Source organism: Haemorhous mexicanus, chromosome 5, assembly GCF_027477595.1.
Source record: "Haemorhous mexicanus isolate bHaeMex1 chromosome 5, bHaeMex1.pri, whole genome shotgun sequence".
In the NCBI taxonomy this organism is placed as follows: Eukaryota; Metazoa; Chordata; class Aves; order Passeriformes; family Fringillidae; genus Haemorhous; species Haemorhous mexicanus.
The window spans coordinates 33,556,257-33,574,066 of record NC_082345.1 but is presented as its reverse complement, the minus strand read 5'-3'; the positions used below and the strand labels follow the sequence as shown (position 1 = coordinate 33,574,066).

The following is a 17,810-nucleotide window of genomic DNA, read 5'->3' as shown; positions in this document are numbered from 1 at the left end:
GGTCTGGGGTAGTTTTACACACATTGAAGCATTACTGCAATAGAGCTATTGCCAACTGTGTGTAGAATGATGGTAAATTACCTGCTCTGTGAGCAGTACACACATGACAGTCCCGTGTCCACCATGCAATATAAGATAATAAATACTTCTCTCAGGAGTTTGTTTCTTCAACATAGAGAGAGAATATATAAGCAGTGTGAGTAGACAGAATGCACAAAGCTGAGATTCCCATCGCAGCACTTTGTAACTAACAAAGCAGCACGTCTGTCACATCCTCAGGTGACCAAAGGTATGGCTGTGCTACAGTGACATGTTGTAACACTCCCACTCACAGAGGTCCTGAAGCAGCTCTCATTATTTGACACTAACAACACTGCAACTTACACCTGCCACCCTTATCCTTTTGCATTGGGAAAAGCCATGGACTCTGCCAACTGCATTAATGAAGTAACAGAGTATGGGAGCTCTGCTGTTGCAACAGGCACACAGGCAACCTCAGGCCCAGAACACACATTTCTTGTGTGCTTCTCTACTCTTCTTTACTGCACCTCAGCCTCTGAGAGAAGGTATTTCATTTTGGGTCCTGCTCTAAGTCCATCTCTCACAGGATATACAGCACTCCAAACTGTTTTCCTTTACTAATGCTTTTTTCTTTTTTTCACTTTCCTTTTTTTTTTTTTCTTTTTCCATGTACTTCTATAATCTTTAAAAACAAATAATTTAAAAACAAACAATTTCCTAGCCATGAAATCTGCTCCCCTCCAGAATCCAAGGAGCAAGAAATCACCATGCCATGGTCCCAAGCCTCCACCCTCCCACTAGCTGTCATGGTAGCCATGCATTCCATGGTTCCACACCTGTGAGTGGGCTTCTTGTAGCTGTGTGGTGCAGAAAGCTGTCATCCAAAAAGGATCTACCCCATCTCAGCGGAAAAATTTAAACAGCAGCATTTCTACTGTCTGAACAAGTTTTCCCACAAGGCACCAGGAGGAGCTCATTTATTTGTAGAAGTCACACAAGCAGTGTGGATATGCCAGCTTAAGGGACAAGACACACATTCAGCTAATGCTAGAAGCATCTTTACCACAGAACTACATGGCTGCCACCTTTAAGATAACATTAAATCTCCCTTCAAGAGAAGGTTCCTCTTCCCTCTGTTATTTCAAGTTGAAATGGGTTGAGCAAACTCAGGACACAAGTCAACTGACTTGCCACTAATAAAATAGCATGGTACATAACTTTTCAGTGAAGGGCAGACACTGTTTGGACTGGACAGCAAATTTACATGATTGCCAGACAACGGCTCAAGCAGATTTAGTAAATTTAATTAATTTCTCGGTTTTGGTAGGCTACATAAAATTGCTATACCAAACAGGCTATGTGCAATTAATCACAGCTTCATTTCTGAAGACTTCAGTTGTGAAGTACTTCATCGTGTAAAACTCTTTAGGTTTCTGAGATCACAAAGACATCAGTGCTTGATTAATTAGAAAAAAGAAAGCAACTCAGGAAAAATGAAAATAAAACCATGGTCCATGATAATATTTATAAGTCCTATGCCACACAATAAAGGAAATCCCTTCTCCTGTGGATTAAGCCAAAGGCCTTAAGTCCACACTAGCATCAGTGGATCCTAATGCACTGTGCAGACAGCTCTGCTTCCAGTCTAATCAGCAATCATTCAAATTATGAGGTGAGCTAGGTGTCTAATTTAGCTCTGGCACAGCTCCCCTAGGTGGAGAAGGGCCATGCCTTGAAGAACTTCATCGCAACCAGCTGAACCTACTCTGTGCTGAGGATCAGCTACCAGATTCCATCACTCCCCTGCCCTGTCAAAGCACAAGGCCAGCAGAGCTGAAGTGGTAAACAAGCATAACCACCTTTGGCATGCACAGTGAGGTGTCAGTCTTCTGGTAAGGTAGCTCTGAATCCTCAGTAGCAATTGCTAGTTTAACAGGCTTAATATCTGTCCTTCCAAAGGATGGTATCTGGATTGAGAGCCTTATGCACTTAGCACAGCTAAATGCTCAGAGTTCAGCTGCAGCTGACCCTCGGGGCCAAGAGACAACCCACCCACGAAGACTACAGGTCATCATTCTGTCTCAGCAAAGTGAGACCTATTTTGCTCCTTCTACAGAAAACTACTTCCCACAAGTGTTTGTTTTACAGTGGCACATTGTGACAGTGTGCAACTTCAGCAATCATGATGTTTCTAGTGATACCAAAAGCATACAGTATCTCTGAAGAAAGGGAATTGGGAAAGGCAGTATCAGCTTCTCTGCTCAAGTGACAAACTTCAAGCATCCTGCTGAAATTGTGCATGTTATAACTGCTGATGGCACAAACTCTTTAAATAACCTAGATTTGTATGTTCAGCTCATGGTTTCCAACAGACTTCCTCAAAGGACCAGCACCATTGCACGTCTGACTGTATCACACCTCGGCTCAGCATGAGATTCTTTCACTGTACAGCTGTGTAGGAGCTCACAGAGCTTGTTAAGTCAGAAGCCAACTTTATTTTTAACCTAAACCCTGCAACTCACAAATTTCTCTTATGCAGCATGCAGGTAAAGCAGAATAAAGAAGAAAAGAGCTTCCTCTAGCCTGAGGCTAGTAATACTCAGTGAAATGCCTGTTTCCCCAGTGGAGGGAAGTGACTGAGAAGATAAAGTATCATGAAAAAAAAACAAAAAATGACACAGCACCATGAAGCAAAATATAGCACAAATTACCCAAACTTCCACAGTTAGGGACTCAGTTTTTCTGAAGGTAATTTTGGAAGATTCCTTCTCTGGTCCTATTGCTCCACGTTCCTTACCAAACTCCTGTATCCCTGTTTTCCTCAAAGGAAAATGCCTTCAGCTGGTTTTTCAGCACTTTCAATAGACCTTTAAACTTGAAGGACACGTAGCATTTGGAGAAGAGAAAGCAGACTACTAGGAAGCAAGCTGTGCTAGGACTGTTCTCCAAAAACCTGCTTTTCAGTCCCATTAAGGATGATTTATTTTAATTAGTTTATCAAGGGAAATATAGAAAAAAGCCATCTGAAAACCTCTATGATTAGGCATTATTTTAGTAGCCTTTCAAAAAAATCCTACCTGATATAGACAAGACTTAGAAAAAACTGGTGCAAGTATGTAATCTGCTAGTAACAAGTAGCAGACTTGTTATTCACACTTCCAGACCTGAGGTAAGGAAAACACTGGTAAGGAAGATGAAGAGAAAGTTAATGAATAAGTCCTACACAGTGAAAACCAACCATACATCTCATTTCAAAGTTGTTATGAATTTGGATCATTTAAGTTACACACAAATTCAAACCTGTACTCTATGACAAGCAGATTGACAGCCCAGCTCTACCATAGTCTCTAACCTATTATCTTTTTAGTTTGGCTTTACATTTGTTTTCTATTTCCTTTTTTTCTCAAGGAAAGAAGGGACGCTTTAAGAGAGACAAAAATTTGTACCAATGGACTCCTAGATCTCCTCCATGTTTTTTCAGACACCTGTTTTTAGCAGCACACCTTCAGACAAAAGCCATGCATTATACTGAACTTTTATATGTAGTTTTGTATGTTGCACTCAGACTTGTTACCAGTATCTAGTAGCTTGCTCTAGGTTACTAATAGAAAGTTGCCACTTAGTGTGTCATGCCTCTGCTACAGGAGTCAGATTTTTGCACATGCATCCATTGCCTTTGAAATCTTCTGCTCTAACCAATACGGCATGAAATTAGGGTAGAGTTTGGTTTGTTTGGGGTTTTGTTTGGGGGGCGTGGTGGAATAACTAATTTTGTTGGTGTTTAAACAGTTATCTAATAAAGGAAGTCAGCAATGTGATCCAAGAGTATACAGTCAGAATCAAACCAAGTGTAAAAGTGTACAAACAATTTTAGGCAGTTACACAGTTACACAGCTGTCTGTCAAAGTCGCAGTCTAGTTTGACGTGTGATGCTTCAGGCACATAATTAAGCTAAACAGCTTTCAAGACAGCTTTCTTTCTTAAAACTGAAAAGGCAGGTAGTTACTAAAACTTCACCTTGTTGTTGAGCAATTATTATTAAAATAAGCCATCAGCTGTCACAAAGTATTTTTCACAGAGCAAATATTTTCAAGTATTTAAACAATTGCAACATGGCAAAATTGCCCACGGGAAGCCTAAACCAAGCTATTTTATTATTTTAAGATATTTTAAGATCAGGATTCTCTGACTCTTTAATTTGGAGATTCTGAAATGTACTATTAGATGTTCCTAAAAAATTGATACATTTTCCTGTGCATGGAGAATCCTCCATTGTTCTTGTTTGACAAGACCAGGGTTGAAAGCAGACATTGCCAAGCTAAATGTAATGGCCTATATTATGGAGGTCCACAATTTTTGGTTCACTAAAATGGAACTTTGGGCACTCAAAAAAAATATTGAGCATGGCAGTACAACTCTGAATTCTGATCATAAGCCAAGTCACAGGGATAAACTTCAGGAACTTAATCCACCATAGCAGGGGGAGGAAGAGCATATTTGGTAGGAGGAACACACTTGTTCTGAGAAGATGACTTGTTCTAACCTCAGTGTGAAGGCCTAGGCAACTGTCTGTTTTTTTTGCAACAAAAAAGCCCATTCTGAGTACAGCAATGCCTGAAGACATGTACAGACAGCCACAGGTACACCCAAAGAGAAATTCAACAGGAGGAACTGCAGGGGCTGCACTGAATTCTTAACTGAGTTTGCTCAATTTTTTACTGTTCTGGAATATTCGACAGTTATGAATTATACAAATAAAGTGTCTGGACAAAAGACTGGAAATGCATCTTACAGGGTCAAAAATCCAGAAAACCTCCTCAGACTTCACAACCAGAAGCCAGGCTCCAAGTCAAAGGATCAAAGGTTCTTGTTCAGAGATGTTTTGAACTGGTCAAAAAGGCAGTTTGGGTTATTTTTCCACTTGTCTGGTTACTAACTAGTATATTAGGGTGGGTTACCCTTTTAGTTCTCTGAAACTGTTAAATTGTCACTGAATTCCACAAACTAAAAATAACCAGAGCAGTAGTATAATAGAATAATAATATCAGAAAACAAGATAACAGAATGAACTATATTGGCATGTAAAGATGGCTTGCAATTGTTTTGATGATGTTCATAACACCTATATATACCAGGACTTCGTTCAAGCCCAAACTTTTCCATTCTGGCTGAGAAATTTTATATTGAATATCTCTTCACATAGAAAAAAACAAGTAGTCGCAGAATAAGCAAATAAAGGTATATGGCACTCAAATTTATGGAAGTAGATAAGTTTTCTTTCCCCATCTGAGGCTTCTAATCATAGCTCTTCATATACATATGGAACACAATACCTATAAAAGCGGAGCTTAGATGTATAACCAGATGTACAAGTATTTTAATGGACAGTCCCATCCAATTGTTGATACACAAAAACAGATCAGACTACAATTACAAAGGTATATACAACACCAGTGTTTACCATTATAGCAGGAGATAGCATCTGAGACACCTGATTGGCTTTCAGGAACTATTTGTTGACCCATTTTTCAGGAAAATCCTTCTTCTATTCATTAAACTGTTCTTAACTCAGAATTACACACAGGCATATTTGTAAGAGGTGCTACTCAGCTATTTAAGCTCATGAAAGCTACTTTTGCAGAGCCAGTAGAGGGAGTGCAGACATCATTTTACTTATCAGCTGTGAAAAAGATACCTTGTAAGAAAGCACTAAAAGAGCTGTGCCTGCAAATCTAATGCACTTAGTTTAAAGCATGCCAAGAACTTCCTGGGTCTTTCATAGACATGTATGTCAATGGGCAGTAAAGCTGGTATTTCATTTCTGATCCTCAACCAGCAGTCACATCTTAAAAGTCTCATACCTGATGAATGGCAGGAGCAATTCTAACAGTGCTAACAAGTACCATGAGGTCTGATGCTTTAAATGCATTAAAAAAATTTTTAAAAACCTAACAACCAAAAACTCAGCACCAAAACCATCACATAGCTGAAATTCAAGTTTTTGTTCCTATCAAACAGTTTCTGAAAAACAAAACCCTTTTGGGTGTCCATTTCTTAGAAAACAACCTCACTTGGAAGACAATGTGAAAAACTCAAGAGCTCAAGACAACCTCAAGCAAAGAAGCCCTGAAGGCACATAGCAGTGTTGGACTAGAAGATAACAAACAGTGAGCCTTTCTGCTGATATTCACAGAGGCACACATCTCCTGGCAAATCTGGTTTTACAGAGCCTCTGAGGCAAGAGCCCTGCTGCTTTATTTAGCATTTCCATTGATCAGCCTGCTTCGGAGTTGACAATTATGACTGAACGGTGTTGACACAGTGGCGGCTGTGGAAACAGTTTTGGAAAGAGAAATGGGCTTTGAGCAGACAGATTGATATCTTGTTGCCATCACCTCATGGAGGTGAACCCAAAACTATAGGCCAACATGAGACAACATACCTTCCTGGCAAAATCTCCACAGACACCCACGATTTTTAGTCTACAAAACTGACTGGATTTTTTTTTTTTTTTTTCTTAAATAAAGTTCACATTTCTTAACTTGTTGGTATGAGGCTAAGCTCATATAAAATTCTTTCTAATGTTAAGCATGCATCAAATAATTTTTGGGTAGCTATTTCTAAGTTTCACTATTTAGAAATTTGTATACGAGAAAGTCATGCAAGTGCAATAAATGCCTTTGTCTTAAAGTTTCCCCTAGAAGAGCAGCAAAACACTCCTCCTCCCAAAGAAAAGGTAAATTTCCATCATTAAACTTCACATGAACTTTAAAAAGCTTTGACAGCTTTAATCATTAGATTTTGATTACTACCTACTGAAGAAGAATGTGCCTGTAGCTACATAATTTAGCCTTCACTTGTTTCAGGTTTTAAAAATAGAAGAACCACCCTTCAGCAAATCAGATGGCTGTTTCTTCTCCCCATCTACAAGAAAGTGGTATTCACTTCTCAGCTTCATTTTCACATGGCAGATTCACAAAATTAGTAAGTCAGAGTGGGCTGAGCTGGTTCCCATCTTACAGAGCTTACATGATATTTTATAGCTGACTAAAAAGTTTTACCCCTATCATGCAACCAAGCCACTTCACAGTTTTGCTGTTGAAACTCGGAGCTCCTGCAGTGTTCTCTATTTGTGTGCTGTGCCTGGGTGGTTCCCAGGACTCCAGCTAGGCTGCTCAGTAAGTTTTATGCAGAGCAACCACAGCAAGGAAAGCCATATTTCTTCCATCACAAACATGGTGATGATGAAGTGTCAGGATGCATACCAACCACCCTGATCATCCCTTACTTCCCCAAGTTATTGCAGTCTCTTGTGACAACAGTGAAGTTCCTGCAGGTACACGGAGTCTTATAAAGATAGTAAAAATGTTTTTTTTCCAGGCAGAATGGTTATCTAACCACACCCACCACACAGATAATCCAATGCCAGTGCCAACTCAAAACATGGCACAGAACTACACTGAACCTGCTTGAGCGAAGCAAATATGAAACCATACTCGCAGGAAATACACCACAAATTCTAATTCATCTGGCAACCAGAGCCTTGCTAAGCTCCCAGCTAACTATGTTTATAACACACTTCACATTTGAGAGGCTGACATTAGGGTTCTAATGAGCAAGTTAAGACACATGATCTGTTTATATAAAGTAAGTAGGGTGTGGGGGAAAGGGCTGAAAAGCCCCTTGAAACATGAGCATCCTTCCTCTCGGTGAAGTTTCTACAGCAAATTCCACAGAATTTTATACTTTAGAATTACTACAGCTGTCTTTAAGGATCTACAGAGGCTTGTTGTTATCTCAGTTTTTAACCTGAAACTCTTTAATTTAGTACATAGCTGAACAACTACTGATTCTAGCATTAATCACTCCCCATGATTTAGTACTTCAATACTTGGTAATAGACAGCATGCAGCAGATGCAAGAGCTTTTTCAAAAGTCAGTGTTGAAATTGTGCTCTTCCCCATCACCTGTTTTAACCACCTGAAGGGTCTATCTCAAGTTCTGAACCCTGTGTGCATTTCGTGGGTTAAAGCTTTACATTCCTTCCATCATATGCAAGATTCCCCTGACCAAATGGGAACACCTGCCTCTAAGGTAGGCACTTCAGGCGCTTTTTGTAAATAGGCAATAGATAAATTAAAACATATCTATCAAAATATTATATTTAGCCACCTAGGACATGATCTAAAACAGTCACATGCACCTCATCTTAGATGCGCTTGCGTCGCTCCAGCAACAGAAGCAGCCCAGAGTGACTGGTTTCAGTTTTTTAAGACGCTTATGTAAGTGGCCAGGATTGCTCTGCCAAAGTTAAGCACAGTCGGCTGGGCTGAACTCACATATCAAGCAGCTGCACAACCATGTCAGAGCGAGAGGAAGGATGTGGCTTCACAGTTAGTTCAGGAATACCCAAGGCTGTGCTACTGCCAGAAGGTACAGCCCTGCGCCAGCACTGCCGCTCACCTGACCTCAAGGTCAGGGGACAGCCCGAGATGAGAACCGGTGACAAGCAAGTCAGCAGCAACACCAGTGGTTCCTCCTGAAGGTCACACAGTGACAGGGACTGCCCCTTCCAGCCAGCACAGGCCTCACCAGCTCAAGTCAATCATGGAAGCTCTTCTCCACACCCCCACGGTCATCCTGGGAAAAAGACGAGCCCAGCTGCACCTCTCCTGCAAGGCCCCACTACAGACCATCACCAGGGTCCCTCTTGAGCCTTCCCCCGTCCAGGGCAAGCAAAGCCACCTCACGCTAATTCTCTCCACACACCACAGGACAGCCCCTCATCGACTGTCAGGAGAGGTGCAAAACAAGGCACCATTTTTGGATGTGGCCTCACAAGAATGACTGAAAACAAAACCCACTGGTCACACTCTTGCTCTTGTGGGCCAGTCCTTGCCAGCACAGGAGAGCCCTGCAGCTGGCTCAGGCTCCCTGTCCTGCAGGGTGGCCAAGACCTTTCCTGCAGGCATCCTCGTCCCCATGGTAGGGTACAGGTGCCAGCCAGCCTCAGCTCTCCTGTTCAACCTCACGCCAGGAATCTAGGCCATGCAGTAGCCCCACAACTACGTCACCATTTTCAGCTACTGCCAACTGTGACAGTGAAGGGGAAAGCCCGTCAGAAATGTTTGTACTGTGTCAGCTCAGTAATGCTCAGGAGGGGCCTCGAGCAGCTCCCCATCAGGAGCTTGAAATTGGCCTGTTCTACAACGGCTGCCTCAAAGTAACACGTGTTAACTTTGTCCAGTTCAAAGCATTTTGCCCAGGGTTATATAGCCTTAGATTTGACTATTGATAGAAGGTAAATATAAAGCTTTGAGCTTATGCAAATTCAGCGTTGCAGTTTTGGAATGAGAGGTTCATCTGTCAAGAATGTTCAGCTATCTTCCAAAAAAATATCAAGCATACATCCCTTGCATTTTTCCAAACTGGTAAACCAATTTCCAGTGTTAGAAGGTAGCATAACACAGCTTTAAGGCGTCAGACTTCTCACAACCAAGACAACATTTTACAAATCATTTTGCTAATATGGTTTGAGGAGCTGCTGTCCAGTGCCCGGCAACACCAGGATCAATAAGAAAAAAAGAAAGCCATACACAAATTACTCACTCACAAGCAAGACTTAGCATGTACCACTGCTTTATATGCTGGCATCTAATTTTGGATGTGTGTGTTTGCACCAAAGCTCTTTCAAAAGGTTCCATAACCTGGTATGCACTGCAGAGTGAGTTACTCTACATGAAAGATTATTCCAGTGTAAGTGCCTCCACTACCAGTAAACAACACACATACACACAAATCCAGAAAAGGACCATGCCTTTCTCAAATCCCAGAGAATTTAGTCTTTTATTCCCAAATCTCTTTTAACTCACTTGAGAAGTACAGCTCTAGTTTAGGAACAAATCCTTAGATCTGCAGTCACCAACACAAGACCTACCTATTATCAAAATGCATCTGAAAGCAGACTTTGTGAAGATGTCAAGATGTCTCACTATGCAAAGCAAGCTCTTTGCAGAATAAGAAAAATCACTGTCAATGTTAACTACTTGGATTGCAGAGCAGAAGTAGGTGAACACAAACTGTAATGATTTGTGTTATCAATAAAGCAGAAGTAAAGCAGTTGTGCTAGCAGTGGTAAAGCACCTTCCCTACTCTCTCCAGCTGTCAGTCTCAACTATGCATATTTGAAAGCCATCTGGCACAGACCCTGACAGCCAGTTTAAATCATTTCATGTTTCATACAACCTCAACTGAGTGAGGCTGGTAGAGACTGCTCTAATTTAAGTATTGATTTGCACTATGTTCCATAGGCTTCATGAAGTTCTGCACCAGCTTCATTCCCAAGTGAAGAAAAATTGGCACATCCAAGCAATATAAAGCAATTTGAAATGCAACATCAATACTGATAGCAGTAGCACCTGGATGGAACTGAAAAAACTCCTGTTCAATATGTATATTGAGATCCTGATCTACTATCTACTAGATCCAAACAAGCAGAAGAGATTCAAGAACACCACCCCTTCTTAAGCAGTCTAAGGGCTAACGATACCTGGCACCTTTTCTATCCATTTATTGTTACTATCTACTTGGTCTTCTCTATGTAAAAACACCAGAAAGCAAGTCTGGATGCTCAACACAAGCAAAATTTCTTTTACTCCACTGTAGTATCAGAAACCACCTAGGCATATAGTTCTTGTGTTTAAACCCAAATACGCTTTTATGGAACACCATTAGTTGAAAACTGGCGCTCAAACCACTCTCCCATCAAAACAATAAGTTCAAGTTCTCCCATGTGAAAAGGTTAATACTCTCCAGGGAATGATTTCACATGACTACTCCACAAGGAGGAACATTCCCAACCATCAATCCAAAGATTCCTGTTGCTTTCCTCATCTGAGCTTTACTTCTCACTTTGGAGAGAAGTGCACAAAGATTATGTAACAAACCATCTAGTGGTGCACTTTGAGTAGATATAAAGTGGCAGAGATGACACAAAAGAGGGGGGAATTATTGCAGTTAGGCTAAGATGGAAACGAAAGTAGCCATGAGGTCACCTCAGCCAGCCAGTGAAACTTTGCACTCACAGTGACAAGCCAAATAGGCAATTACAAATTATGCTCTCTCTGTCCCCAGCCTCTTGGATTATGCTGATCAACCAGCAGCTTAAGAAGGCCACCATAAAAGTCTGACCAAACTCTGGAATATTTAAAAAAGCATCAAACATATTAAACAGGAGTGACTTAACACATCGTTTGATGGGGACTTAAAAGACATTCAAATCTCTTGAAATACCTACCATACAAAACCAAATGTTTTCCAAGCTTTTGGAGAGTCACAGTGACCACCTTCAACTTATTAGAACACTCTACAATATTCTTTAAAAAAAGCATGCTGAAGCTACAAGGCTTCTTTATTGCTACTGGCCTAAGTTCCTTATTTCAATGAAGACCATAGCACTATGGTTTTTTCTTTCTACAGTGCAAAAACTCCACCAAACACAGCTAGTGACTCTTCCTCCTATCCCCATATGGAGTCACCAGTTGTTTTATTTAAAATCTAGACAGAAGCCAAAATACACACCACAAGCATCACATCCCTGTATTTGCAGAGACACAGGGGCAATCCTGAAAGAGCCATGCAGACAAGCCACCAGTCACTGGTCAAATAACAAGTGCAGAAAAAGTTATGTGATTTCTACATAAGGGCACATCTGTAACACTCCACCAAAGAGCACTTGGGATTCTTTCACTGGTGTAAGTAAGGCAAAAGTGACTAAGTTCATCTTTGATTCAAAATTTTAAAATTAATATGAAAGTTTAAGTTTTAATGACAAGGTAAGCAGGAAAAGAGCACACCACTATAACCCTTGGGGCGCGTCCCAGAAGTTAGATAGCTGCTTAAAGCAGAGTGGGCTGAATCATCTTTCCTGCCTTGAGTTGGGGTTTGTTGCTATCAACTGTGCAGAGCCATGGTACATCCTGGGCCTCCTCTGTACAGCACCAGACACTGTACACCAAGTGGTGAGAAACCAATAGTGTTGTTTTCCCTGCTGCTACCTTATCTTTCTGTGAATATAAGGGCACAAGTAAGGGTAGCAGATTACAAGTGATAGGCTTCCAGAAGTGTGTTTTAAGAACATGGTGTTTCCTGTGCTCACTGGGAATGAAGGCAACATCCAGCTCATACACAATATTAAGAAAAATGAGACACGCAAACCACTGCAGTGCACTGTAAGGAAGCCATGCAGAAAATAGTCCATAGGAAGCCATGCACAAAATTACCTAACTCTCATCTACAAAGCAGCATCAGGTTCTAGCCAGCAAGAAGCCAAAGCTACCTACCCCTAGTGCTGAGACTGGTCATGCTGTAAGTGGCAGAACCAGCCAGACTTAATGGCCAGCACTATGGAGGGTGACCATCAAATGTCATCCTCAATATGGATCTATGCACTCTAATTGCACAGTGCACTTGCCAACACCAGAAAGGAGGAACATATTCTCTTTCTCAGTCCATTCGCCTTCAAAGGCAAGGCAGATGTTATTTGTCTGCTTTGTAACAGCAATTACATATTATCTCTTACCGGACAAAAAAATAAGTTATATTTATTTTCAAAGCTATTTCTGATTTCTTTTTTAAATGCCTCCTACATTTTCCTTAGATTTCTTCTCCCACAAGACCTTTGAAATACCAATGGAGAAAGCCTCATACCTACTTTGCAATTCACCAAAATTAAACTAATAACACCTCCTGCTGTCATCTGTCAGTTAGAGTAAGATTTATAAGTGGCAGCAGAAATAATTTTCATAATGTTTACTGGAATACCAATAGCTTGAACAGACAGCTCCTTCAAAGATACTGCTCATATCAAGTGAAATCTGTCATAAAAACTAGAAATTCATTTTGATTAACAGTATTTGAAAGCCTAATAATTTAAAAATAAAAGACAAACTGGACAATACCATGTGTCTGTGTAGAAATTATATTCTGAGTAGGTTCAACTGTTTCAAGATGGGTTAGTCTAATATTTTGCCTGTTGATTTCACAGTACATGTCACCTCCTGGAAATCCTCCTTCTATACTGCTCATTATCACAGCTTACATCATCTGAGTGAAACTGCTGAACACATTTTTATTTTTCACATGCATTAAGAGATGTTTGGAAGGCTTCATGAACAAAAAAAATCTTACTTTTTTATCACTCTGCTGTTCAGTTAATGAACATGGTCTTTTCAGCAAAATGACCCTAAGTTAGGAGAACACTAACATTAGGTACTGAAAAGTGGAGGAATCCAATCTTTAAAAAGGCAAGCTATTTTGAACAAATTAGTAAATCTTAATGCTCATGAGAAATACCCATCCTCTACACAAGTATCATAAGTTCACTTTTTTTTTTCCAAACCAGCAACAGTACCACCTCATCTTTCCTGCCTCTTCCTTGTTCTTCGATCTGTTAAACTTTACAAGAAATAAAAATGTCCTCCGAGAAAATGTAACAGGTTTGAATAAAAAAGCCCCAAAAAACCTGCTTGAGACCATTGCACACACTCTAGAAAGCCAGCAGGCAGAGCTAAGCCTAGGTTTTTAGACACAATTCTGCAACTCCTAGATTTTATCTAGTTTTAATTAAAATACTCTATAGAGAAAGATCCTTATCTGCTGAACTGCAACTTTTAACAAGTATTATTATTATTACTTAAGACAAGTAGAGAATACTAGAGAATACAAATTTAAGGCTATTACTGCAATTTTATTGATCCTTTTGCAATAAAGTAAGCATGCATTTCTATAACAGAGATCTCTTATAGATTCAAGCAGCCTTTCTTATTTTTCAAAAGATATTTACTTTTAAATGCCCAGGACTAATCATAGCTGTTCGCTATTCTGCATTAAATTTGTCTAACTGAAATCTGACTACGCCTTTAAATAAAATGCAAATCCCTTTTTGCACTAGTACTATTTTCTCTTTAAAAACAGAATAAAACATATATAAAAATAAAAAGAGTTCAAACACTGAAAGACATTAGTGAGGTCACATTTCAGTGGTAAAGAATGCCATTAATATTTAGTCTACCTTAATGGAAGAAATTCGAGTTAGAAGATACTTTAGGTTATCTTGTCCACCCTCATGTCAAGGGAGACTTTCTTGCTGTGGCATGTTATTGATTGTTTTGCCACATTCATTTTGAACTTGCCAGTTAATAGTAAGCTCCCAGCTCTAAAATCTTAAATGTCAGTGAAGTTAATTCTTCCAAAGCATCTGTTTTTGAGGTGGCTTTTGCAGACCCAGTCTATGTCTCTTCCTTCTTCCTTTCATCTCATGATTACCTCCCATTTATCACATTCTTCTTTCCAAATAAATTCAAACAGCTAAAATAAAGATAATAGAAGTAATTACTAGACCTTTGTGCCTTTGCTACAGGACACTTTCAAGCCTCTGAATTTCCTTTGAAGCTTTCCACAAAACACTTTAGTTGTTTGCGATTTTAACAGCTGACATAACTTCTCTATATTTTGTGGTCCACAAAAGAGTGACTTTCTAAACGAGACTCTTCCTTTAGACTACTGGGGATTTTAATTTGCAGGATTACCCCCAGATTATTAGCAGAATATGTGTTACACAAATGGGGATCCTTTCCTTGCACCATTATCTGTATGTAATGCAACTTTGTGTAAGAAACCAATACACAGTTTACTCAATGCTAATGTGACAGAAGTCTTGTTTTCTGCTTTAAATTCCTAAAAATATTTGCTTCATGTCCAAAAGTAACAGTATGTGTGCTTACAAATATTCCCTTTAAAATTAGTTTTGACTTGTATCATTTGAATGATCCACATGGCTTTCCATGTGTTTTTCTCTGAGTGGAGAGAAGTAATAACGTTGCAATTTAGCACTGGCATAGGAACATGGATAGGGAAAACCTGCAAGTACCTGTACACAACACAGGATTCATTCACATTTCCTTCAGCTAACTCAGCCTGAGTCGGTCACCATAATCATCAGTAGGAGCAGCAATAAACCGAACCACACAATGATGCTCTTCCAGACTGAAAATTTCACATTGAAGTGTATGAGTTTTTTTTCCTCACTGAATTCAGTGACCACTTTTTCCACTGACACCAAGAGTTTCCATTCATTATGCCATAAGTATTAAAGCCCTAGTACATTGGAAGCTGTTCCTGAGAGAAGAGCCAACAGTTTAAAGATACACAAGTTTACTTCTATTGGAATTCACAATTTGTGGTGTTTGGAAGAAATCCTTGAAAAACGCCAACAAACAGCTGAAAAAAAGTGGCCCTGGCTATAGCTACAGCTACCACCTTCTGAACACACAGTCTCATGGACCAAGGAATTGGCAAGTTATCTAACCAACACCTTTCCAAGTACCAAAAGACATTATTTTAACCCAAATTCACTAGGACCCAGCAATGTTTTAGAGATGCAGCAGCTTTCCTACAGGCAGTAGTTTTCCAAAGGCAAGCTCACTTCATTCCCCAGGAAGCCAAGATTGCCAGCCACTAATGATGAAGATATTTCACAAGTACAGTGGACTCGGAACTTGACTTCTAAGGAGGGACATGATTTGAATAATCACCTAGCCAGTCACCTCTCAAGCACTGTGAGGCGAGATATCTGCGAACATTCTTAGAATGACAGCTTCAGGCACAGCATAAGGTACTGTCACCAGCTCCTTTTGAAAAGACCTTGAGAAGAAAGCCTCAGCAACTAAAGTTATAAATGTACAAATGCCATATATAACAAGTATTTAGGGATTTCTGTTACGCGGATCTTAAAATTACAAGAAAAAAGCCCCCGAAATTTTGTTACTGTCCTCGTCACCCGCCCCTACAGTTTAAAAAGTCAAACGTAAAAAATATTTTTGTGGAGTGTGGATCACGCACAGCACTATATAACCGCCTATTACAGCTGAACTAATACACCGTCCCTCAGGCTGCAAACCCTGGGACAGACTGAACCACAGCTCTCCGTTCCTAAACGCTTCCCCGGGCTCAGGCTAAGCCCCTTCCTGCCCCTGGCGAACACCACTCGCACGGCCGCTCTAAAGGAAACGCTCCCGGAGACAACAGATCGCTTTTCATGAGATCTTCCTCTCGAAATCATAAGTCCTTCCGACTTCAGCCTTTACGACTGACCGAGGGGCTCGGCAGGAAGCCAGGGCAGACGGCGGCGCGGACACCCACCCCACTCCTCCCCACTGCGAGCGCTGCCTCCCGCGCTCGGCACCGGCCAGCCATCCCCGGCGGAGGCTCCAGCCCGCTCCCAAACTCACGTGGTGCAACAGCCAAAGGTTACACGCACGGCCGGGACGAGGATGACACCGCCGTTAGAGGCGCTTCCCACCGCGGAGCGGCCCCGCGCGGGGTCGGGCTCACCCGCGGAGAAACGCCAGCGAGGGCTTCGCTCTCCCGGCACCCGAAGTACTGCCGCATCCCTTCCTCGTCAGCGCCGGTCGATGAGCAGCCCGGCTAGGCATCGATAAATCAAACCAGCCCGTCCGCTCCGACGGAAAGCAGCGTACGACTCAGCCGCGGCCAAAAACACAGCCCTGGGGGCGCGGCGGGCGGGCGAGGCTGCGTGGGTGCCGGGCTCCCAGCCCCCGCGGGGCGGCGAAGTGCCCGGGATGTCGGTGTCGTGCTGCCGCAGCGGGCTAATCCCGGCTACTTAACCCGGCGGGCGGCAGGGGCTGAGCACCACCTTAATCCACGGCGTGAGCGCGCCCGCCGGCCAGGAGCCTGCAGGGCCGTGGCGTGCCGACCGTGTCCAGCCGCGGGGTCCCCGACGGTGTGGCGGTGCGCTCCCGCGGCGGCTCAGCCCCGCATCCGCTGCCCTCAAGGTCACGCCGTGCCCTGACTGCACGGTGGCGGCCAGGTGCACGCTTCGGTTACCTGCGGGGAGAACCGGCGAAAGCCCAGGAGCGCGGCACAGAGCCCCCTCCGGCCGCGCCGGCCCCCCGAGCGAGCCCGGCCACGGCTCGCAGCCCCGCGGCGGGAGAGGAGCAACGCTGCACCTGCCGCCAGGCTGCTGCCGGCCCCGGTCGGCCAGCAGAGAGGAGAGCCGCCCCGAGCTGCCGCCACGCTTACCTCTACGCCGTGGGGCCGACACAGCCGCCGGTCGGGGGCCAGGACGAGGCGCCCGTAAACCTGACGCCGCCCGCTCGTTCGCTCGCCGAGCGCACAAGGTCCCCGCGCTCCCCGCCCTGCCCACGGCCGGCCGGCCCCGCCGCGCCGCCCCCGCCCTGCGGCCGCGCGAGGAGGGCGGGAGAGGGGGCGGGGGGGGGGGGGGGGTGAAGCGGCGACGGAATTGGGGAGGGAAGGAGGGAGGGAGGGGGCACCGGCGCGGGGAGAGCCGGGGGAGGAGAAGGAAGGAGGGAGGGAGGGGGGCGCGGACCGCCCGCCCCGCCCCCGTCGCCTCACCGGCAGGAATCAGCGATTCGCCCTCCTCTCGGGCGCTCCCACCGTCGCCGCCGCCGCTCCCCGGGGCCCACCCGCCTCCTTTCCCCCGCACACACCGGGCACCGCCGAGCGCGCCGCCGAGCCCCTGCGCCGCAGAGCAACCGCTACAGGAGCCGGGCGCCACCGGGCAGGGCGGGGCGGGGCGGGGCGGAGCGCAACGCTGCGATCCGCCCGCCTCCCGCCTCCGCCCGCCCGCCCGCCGCGGTCACTCACTTGCCCGCGCCCGCCGCCCCCTCCTCCTCTCCCGGCGCCGCGGCCGCCGGTCCCCGCCGCCTCCCTCGCCGCCTGCGGAGTGCGGGCCACGTGACGGGGCCCCT

The 17,810-nt window shown here is 43.6% G+C and overlaps 1 protein-coding gene across 4 annotated transcripts in view; it reads right to left on the bottom strand.

Moving 5' to 3' along the window:
• ATP2B1 (ATPase plasma membrane Ca2+ transporting 1) overlaps positions 1-17,595 on the bottom strand; it is a 60,874-nt gene extending 43,279 nt beyond the window's left edge. For 2 of the 4 annotated variants that reach the window (XM_059846813.1, XM_059846816.1), the window contains exon 1: positions 17,122-17,270. The gene's annotated coding sequence lies outside the window, so the exon portion shown is untranslated. Of the gene's footprint in view, positions 1-17,121; positions 17,271-17,454 lie in introns of those variants that run through there. The other 2 variants (XM_059846814.1, XM_059846815.1) reach the window with 2 other exon arrangements.
• Between the last annotated feature and the right edge of the window lie 215 nt (positions 17,596-17,810).